The following is a 13,061-nucleotide window of genomic DNA, read 5'->3' as shown; positions in this document are numbered from 1 at the left end:
CAATGAAATTTGTGGTATATCAACACAGTGGCCAATATTTGGAGATAACATTCAATATACAGTATGCAAATGTAATAAACCTATAAATTACTTCATGTCCTGTGGTCCTGTGATAAGGTCCAGGAATTTCGGACCAGGAAACAGGATTACCGATGTCAGATTGCATGGACCCAGGTTCCATTCAGCCCAAGATTATTTGTATGTGGGATGGATAAGCACATAAGAAGCTGGGTCCAGACTAGTCTAATGATGTGTTCATGTTGCTAATTGTATGTTTTGTATGTTGTAAAAAAATAAAATAGCTAATCACAAAAAATAAGCCTATCAACCCAGTAAAGCTCTCCAATGACACCCATACGAATGAAACGCATTCAGATGGGAAGGCAGCTTTTTAACACTAGCTATGTATTTCATATTATTCCCCAAAAAAACATCAGTTATACTCAACATACACTACATTAATAAGAAGCCACTCAACATTCCTCTTAGCGTGATTTGTCTACCCACTTTCCACTCCATTTTCTGCCACACACTTTTTAAAGTCTCCGGCCAGTCTTTTGTTGCCGTTCGTTGTTGCCTCCCATTAATCACGTCCTCCGCTTCCCTCTGCTTTCTGTCATCGTCGCTTGATGTCAGACAACGCGAGCCTCTACTGTGAAGAGCCGTTTACTTGATTGGGATGATAATCAAAATCTCAAGTGGCGTTGCACCTTGGTGAGAATGTGCTCCACGCACAGTTTTGTATCTAGCTTGCCCCCCTTTTTATCCCCGCGGGTAGGTAGTTGAGGTTTTTTTAAGACGTCGACGTAATTGATCATCAGGCGGGAGGTCTGTCGCTTCAAACCGCAAAGCACTTGAACACTTGAAACATTAGAAGCTGAAATTGTTCGTTTCTCAACAACGTGCCATAGTTTTAGGTCACTGGCACTGAAAACAATTTTTCTGACAAATGGCTTGCTGTGCACCTTCCAAAGAGTCTTTCACAGCACTCCTAACTGTGACTTAGAGGGGTGTTTTGGCTATAATTCACCTCAACACTATTATTCCCCTACCTTAATGCACACCCTCTCCCAAAATCAGCCCTATGTTCCCACAGCCCAATGGTCCCACAGCTCTATGTTCCCACATTTCTAAGATTGTTCTTAAAATTAGGCCCTATGTTCCCACAGCCCTATGTTTCCACATTTCTAAGATTGTTCTTAAAATTAGACCCTATGTTCCCACAGCCCTATGTTTCCACATTTCTAAGATTGTTCTTAAAATTAGACCCTATGTTCCCATAGCCCTATGTTCCCACATTTCTAGGACATTTTCAAAATGAGGTCTTGTGTTCCTACATTTCCCTTCAATGTAAGCCCTATTCTCCCACATTTTTTAGGGTTAGGGGGATAAAATTTGATACAAATTTATGAAAAAGGAAATGTGGGAACATAGGACTTCATTTTGGAAAAGAATCTTAGAACTGTGGGAACATTGGGCCTAATTTTGAAAAAATCTTAGAAATGTGGGAACATAGGGGCTGTGGGAACATAGGGCCTAATTTTCAGTGAAAAAAAGAATTCTTAGAAATGTGGGAACATAGGCACGCTCCCATGAAAATGCCCTTAAAAGCATTGGAATTAGATTGTATATACCTTTTTAATTGGATTCCCTACCAATCACTGTTTGAATACTGTATTAAAACAAGGAGACTGTCTTTTCCCTCCCATCAGTGTTGCTCACTGAGGCATTGGACCATGCTGTTCTTTTCTGATCTCCAGAATTTAATTTCGCTTTAATTAATACAGCGAAGTTTCAGAGTCACTCAGAGGACAATGTTTGGTTCTCACTCCAAAAAAAAAAAAGAAAAAGTCTCTCTGCATCTCCTTAACCTAACAAAGTTGTACAAGACTTTTTTGTTTATGCTTCAGAAAATGTGACAAAATGCATCAGCTTTATTAGATTTGAACATCCAAGGAGACTCTGTTTCTCTATAGACGCCGCGTGAGCTTGTCGTGTTGTATTCTGAGCTCGTTTGAGCACAGACAGACCTCCGTTTCAGAGGCACATGCAAATAAGAACTGCAGAGCCGCGCTGCAGAAGAGATGCTTCACTCACGGTTCGAGCGGTGCCTGAAAAAGCTATTAGCGGCGAGATAAAGGGTAAGAGGGATGGAGTGAAAGAAAGATATCCATCTTTTATGAGCATTTCCCCGCGTCTTCCACTGAGCTTTCTGTGGCTGAGTGTGTCCAGCCCTCCACGCTAATCCCATTTAGCCAAAATGTAATCAGAAAAAAAGCCCACTGGAGTTTCTACTGCCCGGCTCCCTTCCTGTGCGGGCTCGGCGTCGGATTCTCACATCATCAGGGTACTCGGTGTCTCTCTCGCTCCCTTCAGTCAGACACACCTCTCCTTGTCGTCCCACCGGTGCGCTGATAAAAGCCACCGATGGGTTGTGCTGTCTGTTCGTGTTGCAGTTGATTGCTTGTATGCGCGTCTCTCTTTGGCTGCATTTGTCGTTGCGTTTAATAGAGGGGAAAATTAGCCGAGCTCTTTGTTCTTTTCAGCCTCACATTCATACAGTAACTCAGGGGTCTTCAACGTTTTTTGGGCCAGAGACCCCTTAGCTGAAAGAGAGACGACTAGGGACCCCCTACTACATATACTGTATACAATTGAGTTGGATATTAAACTGGGCCAAATGGATGAAAATAAATGGATATTATTTATACATTATGTTTTAACGTTAAACATACATGTGGAAAGCACAGTAGATCCTTAAGCTTAACTGTATGGCTACTATAGTGGCTACCTTACCTAATGGTAAGCTTATCTTCAATGTGTCGATTACATTTTTTTTTTTTTCTTTATTTAATCTTTGCTATTTATGTGTTGGATTCAAATTATGTATGTGTATTTTCAGACTTTTAAAAAGCGAAACTTTCTAGGTTAGGTTAGCCAAAGTAATTTGGAAGCAAAAATGAATGTGAACAGTAAAATGTTGACCAAATTGTAAATATTCCTCTGGCTGACTTGCTTTTGGGGACCGGCACACATGACTAGCATGCATTTATTTATCGATATATTATTGATTTTTATTTCTCCAAATGCTATTAAATTGAATAAAACACCTAAATTCAGTGACAGAATTGAACTGATCATTTATTTTACTTGTGAAGAGCGTTGTAACGAACCATCCACGTTTATTTTTTTTTTAATTTGGTTAAAAGAAACCCAAATTTCTGATATAGAAACGTTTTAAAAATGGGTCAAATTTGACCCTGAGGACAACAGGAAGGTTAAAGAATGACATTGTTCTTGGCAAACATTCATTTATGCGATACTGATCGAATCAAACAAGGAGTGGACCATTCATGGAGATGACATGTTTATTGCTCTTACTGCTTTGTAAATCTGTTTTCAAAAGAGATAATACTAATTATCTCTATCTATACAGCAGTGCTATTTATTTATAACTGCAGTAAAAGCACATTGTCCTTCTCCTGGCTGGTTGACAGGCCTTTCTTACTTTGTAAATCCATCTATTTGCTTGTTAGTCTGTCCATCTGCCTCCCTACCTCCCTCCACACACACACACACACACACACACACACACACACACACACACACACACACACACACACAACTCCACCACCAACATCTTTTATGGCTTCATGGTGGTTTGAGGACGGCAAAGCAAAAAAGAAAACATCCTAATCTAGGGCACGGGCTGCATTCCATTAGCTAGGCCTGCCAACCCTTATCTATTGATCTGCCCGGATTTGGGAGACTTTCTAACTTTATATTTTGAGGACTTGTGTGGAGTGGGACTAGCGCCTCGCTGATCTGACAGATAAAAACAAAGATGAAAGAGCTGCATTTAGGCACAGGCCCGGGACAATAAGCAGAGACGAGCGGAGGGGGGATAGAGCTGGAGATAAAGGGATGAATTGGAGGATGTAGAGGAATGCGTGAGAGGCAGAGGTTTGCCCTCCAACACTGGTGAAGTTCATAGTGTTTAGTAAAAATAAAAAAATCAACAAGGTGAACATTGATCATAGGCACAGTTGCTTATGCCCTCACTTTAATTAAATTATAAGCACTGTGCTGCATGTTTCCTTGCATCCATGGCGACTTTTATGATTCCCCTTTTTCAGGAGATAAGAGACCAGACTGTCAAAATGTCACCCACCCCTCAACCAGCCCGTGCTGCTTTCTCAGTTTTGACAGCGGGCATGGCTGGCTTGGCTTCCTCTTCCATCGAACTTTCAGCCACTGGCTCCGGATCACTTGAAAAGTAAAAAAGAGAAAAATAAACACTTGATGGTTGAGGAGGAGAAGTTTGTGACAGTTTACGGCCTTACGGTCAGCTCCAACCTGATGTCACAGAATTCCGTGAAATGAACATGGCCCCTTAACTCAAAATCTGTGGCAGTTTCACGGAATTGCAAAAAAATTTCGTGATGGGGCCACAGAAGAATTCCGTGAAATGAACACGGCCCCTTAAGTTAAGGAAAAGGTCGTGGGTGAGCTTACGTTTCCGTGACACGCGGAACAACAACGGGACGGTTGGGTTTAGGAAAAGAAGAACGGGACGGTTGGGTTTAGGAAAAGAACAGGACGGTTGGGTTTAGGAAAAGAAGAACGGCATGGTTGGGTTTAGGAAAAGAAGAACGGGACAGATGGGTTTAGGAAAAGAAGAACGGGACGGTTGGGTTTAGGAAAAGAAGAATGGCATGATTGGGTTTAGGAAAAGAAGAACAGGACGGTTGGGTTTAGGAAAAGAAGAACGGGACGGTTGGGTTTAGGAAAAGAAGAATGGGACGGTTGGGTTTAGGAAAAGAAGAATGGGATGGTTGGGTTTAGGAAAAGAACGGGATGGTTGGGTTTAGGAAAAGAAGAATGGGATGGTTGGGTTTAGGAAAAGAAGAATGGGATGGTTGGGTTTAGGAAAAGAAGAATGGGACGGTTGGGTTTAGGAAAAGAACGGGATGATTGGGTTTAGGAAAAGAAGAACGGGATGGTTGGGTTTAAGAAAAGAACGGGATGATTGGGTTTAGGAAAAGAACGGGATGATTGGGTTTAGGAAATGAAGAACGGGATGGTTGGGTTTTGGAAAAGAAGAACGGGATGATTGGGTTTAGGAAAAGAAGAACGGGACGGTTGGGTTTAGGAAAAGAAGAACGGCATGGTTGGGTTTAGGAAAAGAACGGGATGGTTGGGTTTAGGAAAAGAAGAACGGGACGGTTGGGTTTAGGAAAAGAACGGGATGGTTGGGTTTAGGAAAAGAACGGGATGGTTGGGTTTAGGAAAAGAAAAACAGGATGGTTGGGTTTAGGAGAAGAAGAATGGGATGGTTGGGTTTAGGAAATCCATAAACAGTTGGATTTAGGAAAACAATAACAGGACGCGGGACAACAACGGGTTGGGTTTAGGAAAAGAAGAACGGGATGGTTGGGTTTAGGAAACGTGACACGCGGGACACAATCCCCAGTCTCCTGGGTGAAAGTCCTGTGTTGTTTGACCCATCCACCACCCCTAACCAACCTCCCTACGTGGATGATTTTCGGGCTCTCATACTACTCGCTACCGTAGTCGCTCCTAATGCTACGTCATCTTCTCATTGACTTTACATTGGCATTGTTTTCCGTGGTGGCCCCACGGAATTTTCACACATTCCGTGCCACCACCACGTAATGCGCTGTTAACAGTTCGTGATCATTTCACGGAATTCTGTGAGACCAGGCTGTCAGCTCTGTGCCTTGCTGTGGTTGTTGTACACAAACCAACCAGCCAACGGTTTGCAATGCTGCGCTAAAGATTCATGCCTAAACAAAAAGCCCACATCTCTGGTCGGAAGGAGAAACACACCTACTTTTAAACATTATGAAAGACTTGGTTACCAACAGGTTTTTTGGATATGCACAAACATCGCAACGCCAACGCTTTCAAAAAGGTGTTTGAAGAAATGAAAGAGGGACGCTGTGTTCCCACAGTCCAACAAGTCCGCCACTAGTGGAAAACCTTAAAAAGAAAAAAAATCCTATTATGCACAGCTGCATGTAAACAGGAATATTGGCGGAATATTCACTTCCATTAGCCATGTAAACCAGCTTAGTCGGAATATCGTCTTTTTCAGAATAAGGACAAAAACCTGAATATTATGTGCATGTAAACGTAGTCACTGCTACATATAAATATGAAAGCATATGGATATAACACATGATTAGTGGAGAAAAAAGAAAGACAGACTGTGTTGTTTTGCCAAGTTTTAGCAGCTCTCGTTATGGAGTTTTCTCAGCCATCCTTCTCCTACTTTCCTCCGCCATTCGTTCTCCCTGTCTGCCTCCCAAGTTGACCTGGAAATGCATACATACCCAAAACGCTTCCTTAATTAAAACTGTCGCTCCTCTCCTCTCGGCTCGGCGGCCCGTCCCAGCCCCTCGGCCCTCACTGACAGCCATTCAGAGCAGAAAATCTGTGGACAGCATCGTCCTGCTGGCGGGCTAATCTCTGCCTCTCACACCCTGTTTCTGAATTAACTGTCCTCATTATCGCATCCTCCCAGAAACTCTCCCTCGTCTCTCTTTTTTCTATCATCCCTCTCCTCCTCTTCCTCCTCCTCCTCCTGCTTCCTTTCTCTCTTCCTCCCCCCCTCCCACTCTCTTGCGTCGCTCTTTCCCTTCTTCCTTTCCGGCTCACTCCCCAAAATGTAGGACGACAGTAGAGAAAGAGCAAAGCTGTTTTTTTTTCTCCATCGCCTAAAGTTGAGAAATTCTAAATAGCGTCGTGAGTGGCCACGGGCGAGAAAACGCATTTTAGTGTCAGCCAAATGATAATTGCATTTCATTACATAAGCAAAACATGAGAGCTCACCCTGTTCGGGGCCGGAGCTGTCACTGAGGTGTCTTATAATGTAGCCATGGGAACATGGCTGCACTACCAGGACCCCAACCATGAGTCTATTTCATTAACCCTCACTTGCCTTGTAATAGTGCCATGCCGACACGGGCAACCTACTGTGATTGTCCTCGTTAGCAGTGCTGTGGTCAGTGGTGTAGGGCTGGACGTTGTAATCAAGCCTAAAAGCAGCAATGGATACACTTGTATCTTTATTGAACATGAGGCTGTTAACATAAAATATAGCTATGTTCACAGTAACTTGGCAGTTTGTTGGTTGGCAGTAGGGCTGCACGATATGAGGAAAATATCCAATTGCGATTATTTTTGAGAGATATTGCGATATGATTCACGATATTGGAGGGAATGGTTCATTTTTGTATCATTATTCTCATTTTCACTGAAAAATATTAAAATGAAAAACGTGATAGTTATAGTGAAGATTTTTTTCTTTAGTCTGTAGCATAGGATATGTAGGATGGGATGTCTCTGCAGCACCACTATACTTCATTTAGACTGGTTTGGCACATATTTTGCCGTTAACAAATATTGTGCCGCCCCTGCTATATGCACTAGTCCATATTGCGATTTTGATAAAATTGCGATTAATTGTACAGCCCTACTTGGCAGGTAGTGCAATATGGGTTTATCAGAGTTATTAGTGCCTGGCAGTGTTGGGCAAGTTACTTCTAAAATGTAATACATTATAGATTACTAGTTACTGTCATTTGAAAGTAATTAGTTATATTACAATAATACTGTCTCTTAATTGTAATGCCTTACACTACTTTTGCGTTACTTTTTTTATTACTTTCACTAAAATTACCATGGAATTAGGCTATGACTTGGCAGGTAGCTTGTAAGTAGGAAATGAAAATACTTTATCAAAAGTGCCTTGTCATTGTATTGCGGTATAGAATTTCCACCGCTGATACAATGTAATGCTCATATTTACGTGTCGCAAGCAGAAAAAGGTTACTGTATTCCATTAAAGTAAAAACAAAAGTAATCCAATTACCCATGCATTTAGTAAAAATGTGAATTATTATTATTCTTATTTTTATCTCGTCTCTCTTCATCGTACTTTATCGTCTTTATTCATCTCTTATTCCTAATATTTTTCTTGCTGTGTAGTTTTGGATTTCACACTCTCCCACATGGCTTTTTATTGTGCTGCCTCTGTCACTGTGACTGGCAGTATGAATGTGTGTATATGTCTCGGTGGACTGTGGAAACTGAATTGCCCTTTGGGGATAAATAAAGCTATCTACCTATATATCTGTCTAGCTATACATCTATCTATCTATCTATCTATCTATCTATCTATATATCTTTTGGGCAGGATTACAACTTTAAAATACATTTTAAAATAAAGAGCGCTATCCTTCTACCCTGTACTTCACGAGTCTCACGCAAGTGTCTCAAGTGAAACATAACAGTTGCCAGTTCATTAACCTGGCCTCAAATGTTAGCTTTCACTGGGTGGAATATCCAGAAGTAGTGAAAGTTATTAGGTTACTTTAATATTGTGATAAGGTTTCTGAGTGAATTTTCTAAGTAATCGTATCGGAATACATTTTTAAAGCAACCCTCCCAACCCTAGATATGTAGATTTGCGCAAACCTTGTCGAAAGTGCTGACCTTTGAGGAGAAAAGTCCAAAATGAAGGAAGCTATCCTATCTTATTAGCTGCTGTTAGCTCTTATCACATCTTTCAATTTGTCATTGTGTCAGTGACTGACTGTAAAAGATGTTGGGTAAGGATAAAATGCAATTGCTTGCTTGCAAGTTGAGAAATTGAGGGCTCTCTTACTCAGAAATGACACTTAATGCTTTAAATTGTTCAATGAGGCTGAATAAAGCTGCTAAATAAATACATCCAGTCAGACACCCTCAAATGATTCAGTGATTTTAAACCAAAAAGTAATTTGGGATTGCTCTAAAAGCCCGTGCACTCCCAAGATTTGTCTTTTGTCGAGCAAGCATCCTAGATTTATGACATCAAACCATGATACAATACAACTGCGCGGCCTCTCTGCAGTGTAGACAGGTGCAGAGTCTATAACTGGGTCCACGGGGTTTAGCTTGCCAGGTGATCTGTCTTTTGCCAATTCTAGCCTGTCTCCTTCAGTGAGACTACAATACAGGTTCTGTGGGGATATTCTCCCCAGTGAGGAGTCTTGCCAGCAGCCAGCACTGCCTAGCCTTGTATAGATTCTGAAAGCTTCTAATGTCGACATCACTGCACAGTCTCCGAGGCATGATTTATTATATACGTTAAGTGCATATGGGCAGCATTCCAAAAATCCTTAGCTAATAGTTTTCCCAGTGCACATGCACATCTGTTTGTCCAAGAACATGCAATATTGTAAGTGAGCGAGAGGTTGAAGGCCACAGCTGGAGAATGCTCCCCAACACCGAGTCAAGGTGTCCAGGGGTAGAGTACAGCATGCGCGGGCTCTGATAGCACGCTCCATCACTTGTCGGCCACACGGCGAGCTCTTTGATAGCCAACACTTTAGCGAGATGGACCATTCCAATCGGCAAGGATGCAGTTAAGTGTCAAGGAGACTGATGGACAGACACAGCATGTCAGGCTACAGTGTGAGCTAGAGCCATAGGACGCAGATGGGGTGGGGGAAAGGATGGAGGACAGGAGGCAGGAAGGGAAAGAGGGCTCGGATTGAAATGCTTTCATTATTGGCTGTCAGATGCCGGCATGAGATAGAGACCGTCCTCCAGACGTCGGGTCAGGACTCCAATCTCCAGCCACGGCAGAGCGAGAGGGGCCGTGGAGGAAAAACAATTCACCACTGCTTGACATGTAGGCGATGGAAAGAACCGCGGCACACCGAGGCTCGTCAACAGAGACGCGAAGGCTGGACGGCGTTGCACGGTGCACCTGAGTGTGTGTGTGTGTGTGTGTGTGTGTGTGTGTGTTTGGAGAAGCATCACTGAACGTTGCTACAATCATGTCGGAGCGCACCTGCACTCAAGACTTATATGCAGCTGAGGAGAGAGAACTTACTCAATGCACTGTCAAAAGAATAACCAATAACTCTGAATCCTTCTCAAGCACACCCGTTTATACATCACACGTGCGCACACACACACACACACACAATGTAAACACAACGCTCTCACTCCAAAACAAATCCAGGGTCTATTATTTCCTGCGAGCACCATTCAGGGGAGGCACCTCATTGCATTCCTCTCAGGTCACTGTGGCCTCCCTTTCATCTCCAAGCTAATGACGTTCCCCTGCACCATTCACCAAGGCCTTTTTAATGACACGTAGAGGAGGGAGTGTGGGGGGGGGGGGTGGCAAGAGCGAGGGGTGGCACGTTGACCTGCTTTTTATTGAGAATAATGGCTCCCATCGGCTCCAATATTTCCCAGGTGTCTGTTTATTTATCACCGGACCTGCGCTTCTCGGGAGAATCATAATACAGATGGAATAAACATTGAACTCTCCACTAATGGCCACTCAGCCTGAGCTGAAATATCTCTGCAGGCAGAGTGACATCAAAAGCATCCTTTTATACCCGCAGGCAGGACGCACTCTTCCTTTGTCTTATTTTAGTTAAGCATTTCCAGAGTGCTTGCCTGCTGCAATATAACTGTATCTTATTCAGACTGATAGTGGGTGTAGAAATGATTGGGTAAGGTTGGCAACTTTAGATTTGAACCTTAGACGAGAGCAGGTGTGAACAGCAACGTTAGCATCGGAATAAACCAAATGTTTTTTTTTGTGCTTTTTTTCCTCCAACTAACAAGGCTAACTCGCTCAATCCATTTCGGGACGCATTCCCACAATACGAGGACTTTTCCCAGTGTAAGAATGAAGCGGTGATGTAAAGCGCGTCACTCGCTGACAGCATCACTCGTCAGATAAAAAGATTCCCAAAAAAGGACACAAAATGGACTAAAACGAGACAGTCTAAAAGTTGTTTAGTGTGCAGAAAAACCAACGTTTTACAGCTCTGCTAAAATATTCATCGGGCGGGAGCGCGTCCCAGACAGGCGCCGTTGACGAGAGTGGATGTGTCTATTTTGTCTCTTCTCTCCGAAGACAGCTTCACAAAAACATCTCCTCCGCTGGGGATTTAAAGCCAGCCTCATCTCCTTCCGTCCTTACTTTTTCTTTTCCTTTCTTCACCTTTTTTCCCCCCAGTGCTAGTTTGTGCCTTTTAGCTCATAGCTTTAGCAGCAGACTGTTGGCCGTCCCTGCTGTTGGAATCCTCTACAGTGAAATACAGTCACACTGTTACACCGTTTAACTGTCAGCATTTTAACCGTGTTGAATCCAGTTAGTACTGTAGCTAACGCTAGGCTAACGTTACCTGCTGCCAACTGGTTTCAGCCCTCCAGCTTTCCCTTTTTGAAGAATAATGGCTCAATAGTCTCCTATTGCTTTTAACTGCTGTGTGCTGTGCAGACAGATCATTACAGAACTGGGGCCAAAGTTCAAGTGCTTTACGTTTCGATTTTAAGAAGACATTGTAGGTGCTCTGAATTGAGCCTCTATTGGCAAATCTCCAATATTTTTTGGAAAATGTCTTATTTCTTACAAACGTCTCAAATAATTACTAGCTGCAGCCCATCCATCCAGCCATCCAATCCATGTAGTGCACAATTTGTAACAATGCATGCTATCAATATGTATGGATGTGTGTTTGACTTACAGTAACGTCTCTTACAACCTGGGACTTATTTGGTAGTTTGGTCATAATAACATTTACCCATTACACTAATTCCTAAGATCTGGGAAATGTGGTCAAGTTGTAAACAAATCTCCCATATTAATCTAAGCCACTTTGGTGGATGAAAACCCAAAGTGAATACGCCCGAAAATGTTTAAGTTGTCGATTGCCTAGAAAAAACTATGTGCGCACACAACTACTGTAAGGTAGATCAAAGTTGATCCAGGAAGATGCATGATAAATCTAATAGATTATGTAATAGTGAGTAACATTTGGCTTTCCTCTCTCTCTCAAGTCTGGTGGAACTGATGTCTAGTGATGCTTGTTTACCACATGTCTGATTATCTGAGAGAAAAATAATGTCAACATTGAGGGCCCTATCTTGCACTCTGTGCGGCGCAAAGCCCGACGCAAGTGTCTTTGCTATTTTAAGACCGTCCTGCGCCCACGTCGTTTAAATAGCAAATGCACCTGCGCCCATCTTTGCACCCATGGGCGTGCTGGTCTTACATGGAGGTGTGTTCAGGTGCATTCTTGGCATATTGCTATCTTGAGGCAGCGGAAGTGATTGCGCCATTGACCAACAAAAACTAAAGTCAATAGCTCAGCACTTCATTGTTATTTTAACAGCAAATTAATAAAATGCGCCTAGGCTTGCGCACACTGTGCTTGTTACACTCAGGGACGCACAGCAGCACACAAACATGCAAAAGATTACAAATAAAAATATTACGGTGCAAATCCTCCATCATAACAGCAATGCGCCAAGGTCCAAATGCGCCTGGCTTTTAAAGGGAATGGGAGATTATCTCTGATTGGTTGATTGCATGTTACGCCCAAAACCCAACTATGAATTAATAAAGACACTAAGTCCAACCCTTTTGAACCATGCGCCCGGCGCACGGACCCTTTTTTCCGCCGTCAAACTAGCAAAAGTGGATTTGGACACGCCCTAAACGCACCTGCGCCAGGTGCCTCACGCCGTCTGCGCAGATCAGTAAAATAGGGCCCAATAGACACCCAAAAGTATGAACCTGAAAATGAACGTTTAACAGCGGCCGAAAATGTACTTTTTTTGCTTACATTCAGTGCTTTAAATTCTCCCCTTGCTGCAGCGGCGCAAACGTGCACTCTAGGGTGTGTCAGTACACTATTACATCACTGTTGTTACAGGTGCAAGGGGATACACTCCAGACCTCAAATATAGCTAGTTCATCAGTTATTCTGACCTTATTAGCTTTAAATTATAAAGCAACACTGAGTTGGTGGTTACATGTTGCGGCCACCCATACTCAAAATGTCTTAAAGGACAAATTATCTTGAACCATCACGATCCACATAAGGACTATGTGTTACCCCTTTTCTTTGCCAATCACAATGGAGCTGAATAATCCCATTTTAGCAGGGTCAAATCAGTGATTTATCTGTGGCCCATTACCTTTGCTAGATTGCTGTCTGTTGGTCTTTAATAGAGAGCTC

General features: G+C 42.7%; 1 protein-coding gene and 1 long non-coding RNA gene across 10 annotated transcripts in view; one reads left to right on the top strand and one right to left on the bottom strand.

Moving 5' to 3' along the window:
* The window catches only part of nrxn2b (neurexin 2b), a 669,808-nt gene that overhangs the window by 559,702 nt on the left and 97,045 nt on the right, over window positions 1-13,061 (top strand). The window lies entirely within an intron of this gene.
* LOC120572353 lies at window positions 4,025-6,550 on the bottom strand. The gene is made up of 2 exons (XR_005641425.1): window positions 6,357-6,550; window positions 4,025-4,268 (listed from the first exon to the last, which is right to left on the bottom strand). It is a non-coding gene; the product is annotated as an uncharacterized LOC120572353 (long non-coding RNA).

This window comes from Perca fluviatilis, chromosome 14 (genome assembly GCF_010015445.1).
Source record: "Perca fluviatilis chromosome 14, GENO_Pfluv_1.0, whole genome shotgun sequence".
NCBI classification, from domain to species: Eukaryota; Metazoa; Chordata; class Actinopteri; order Perciformes; family Percidae; genus Perca; species Perca fluviatilis.
The sequence above is the reverse complement of the archived record's forward strand: the minus strand, read 5'-3'. Positions and strand labels throughout refer to the sequence as shown.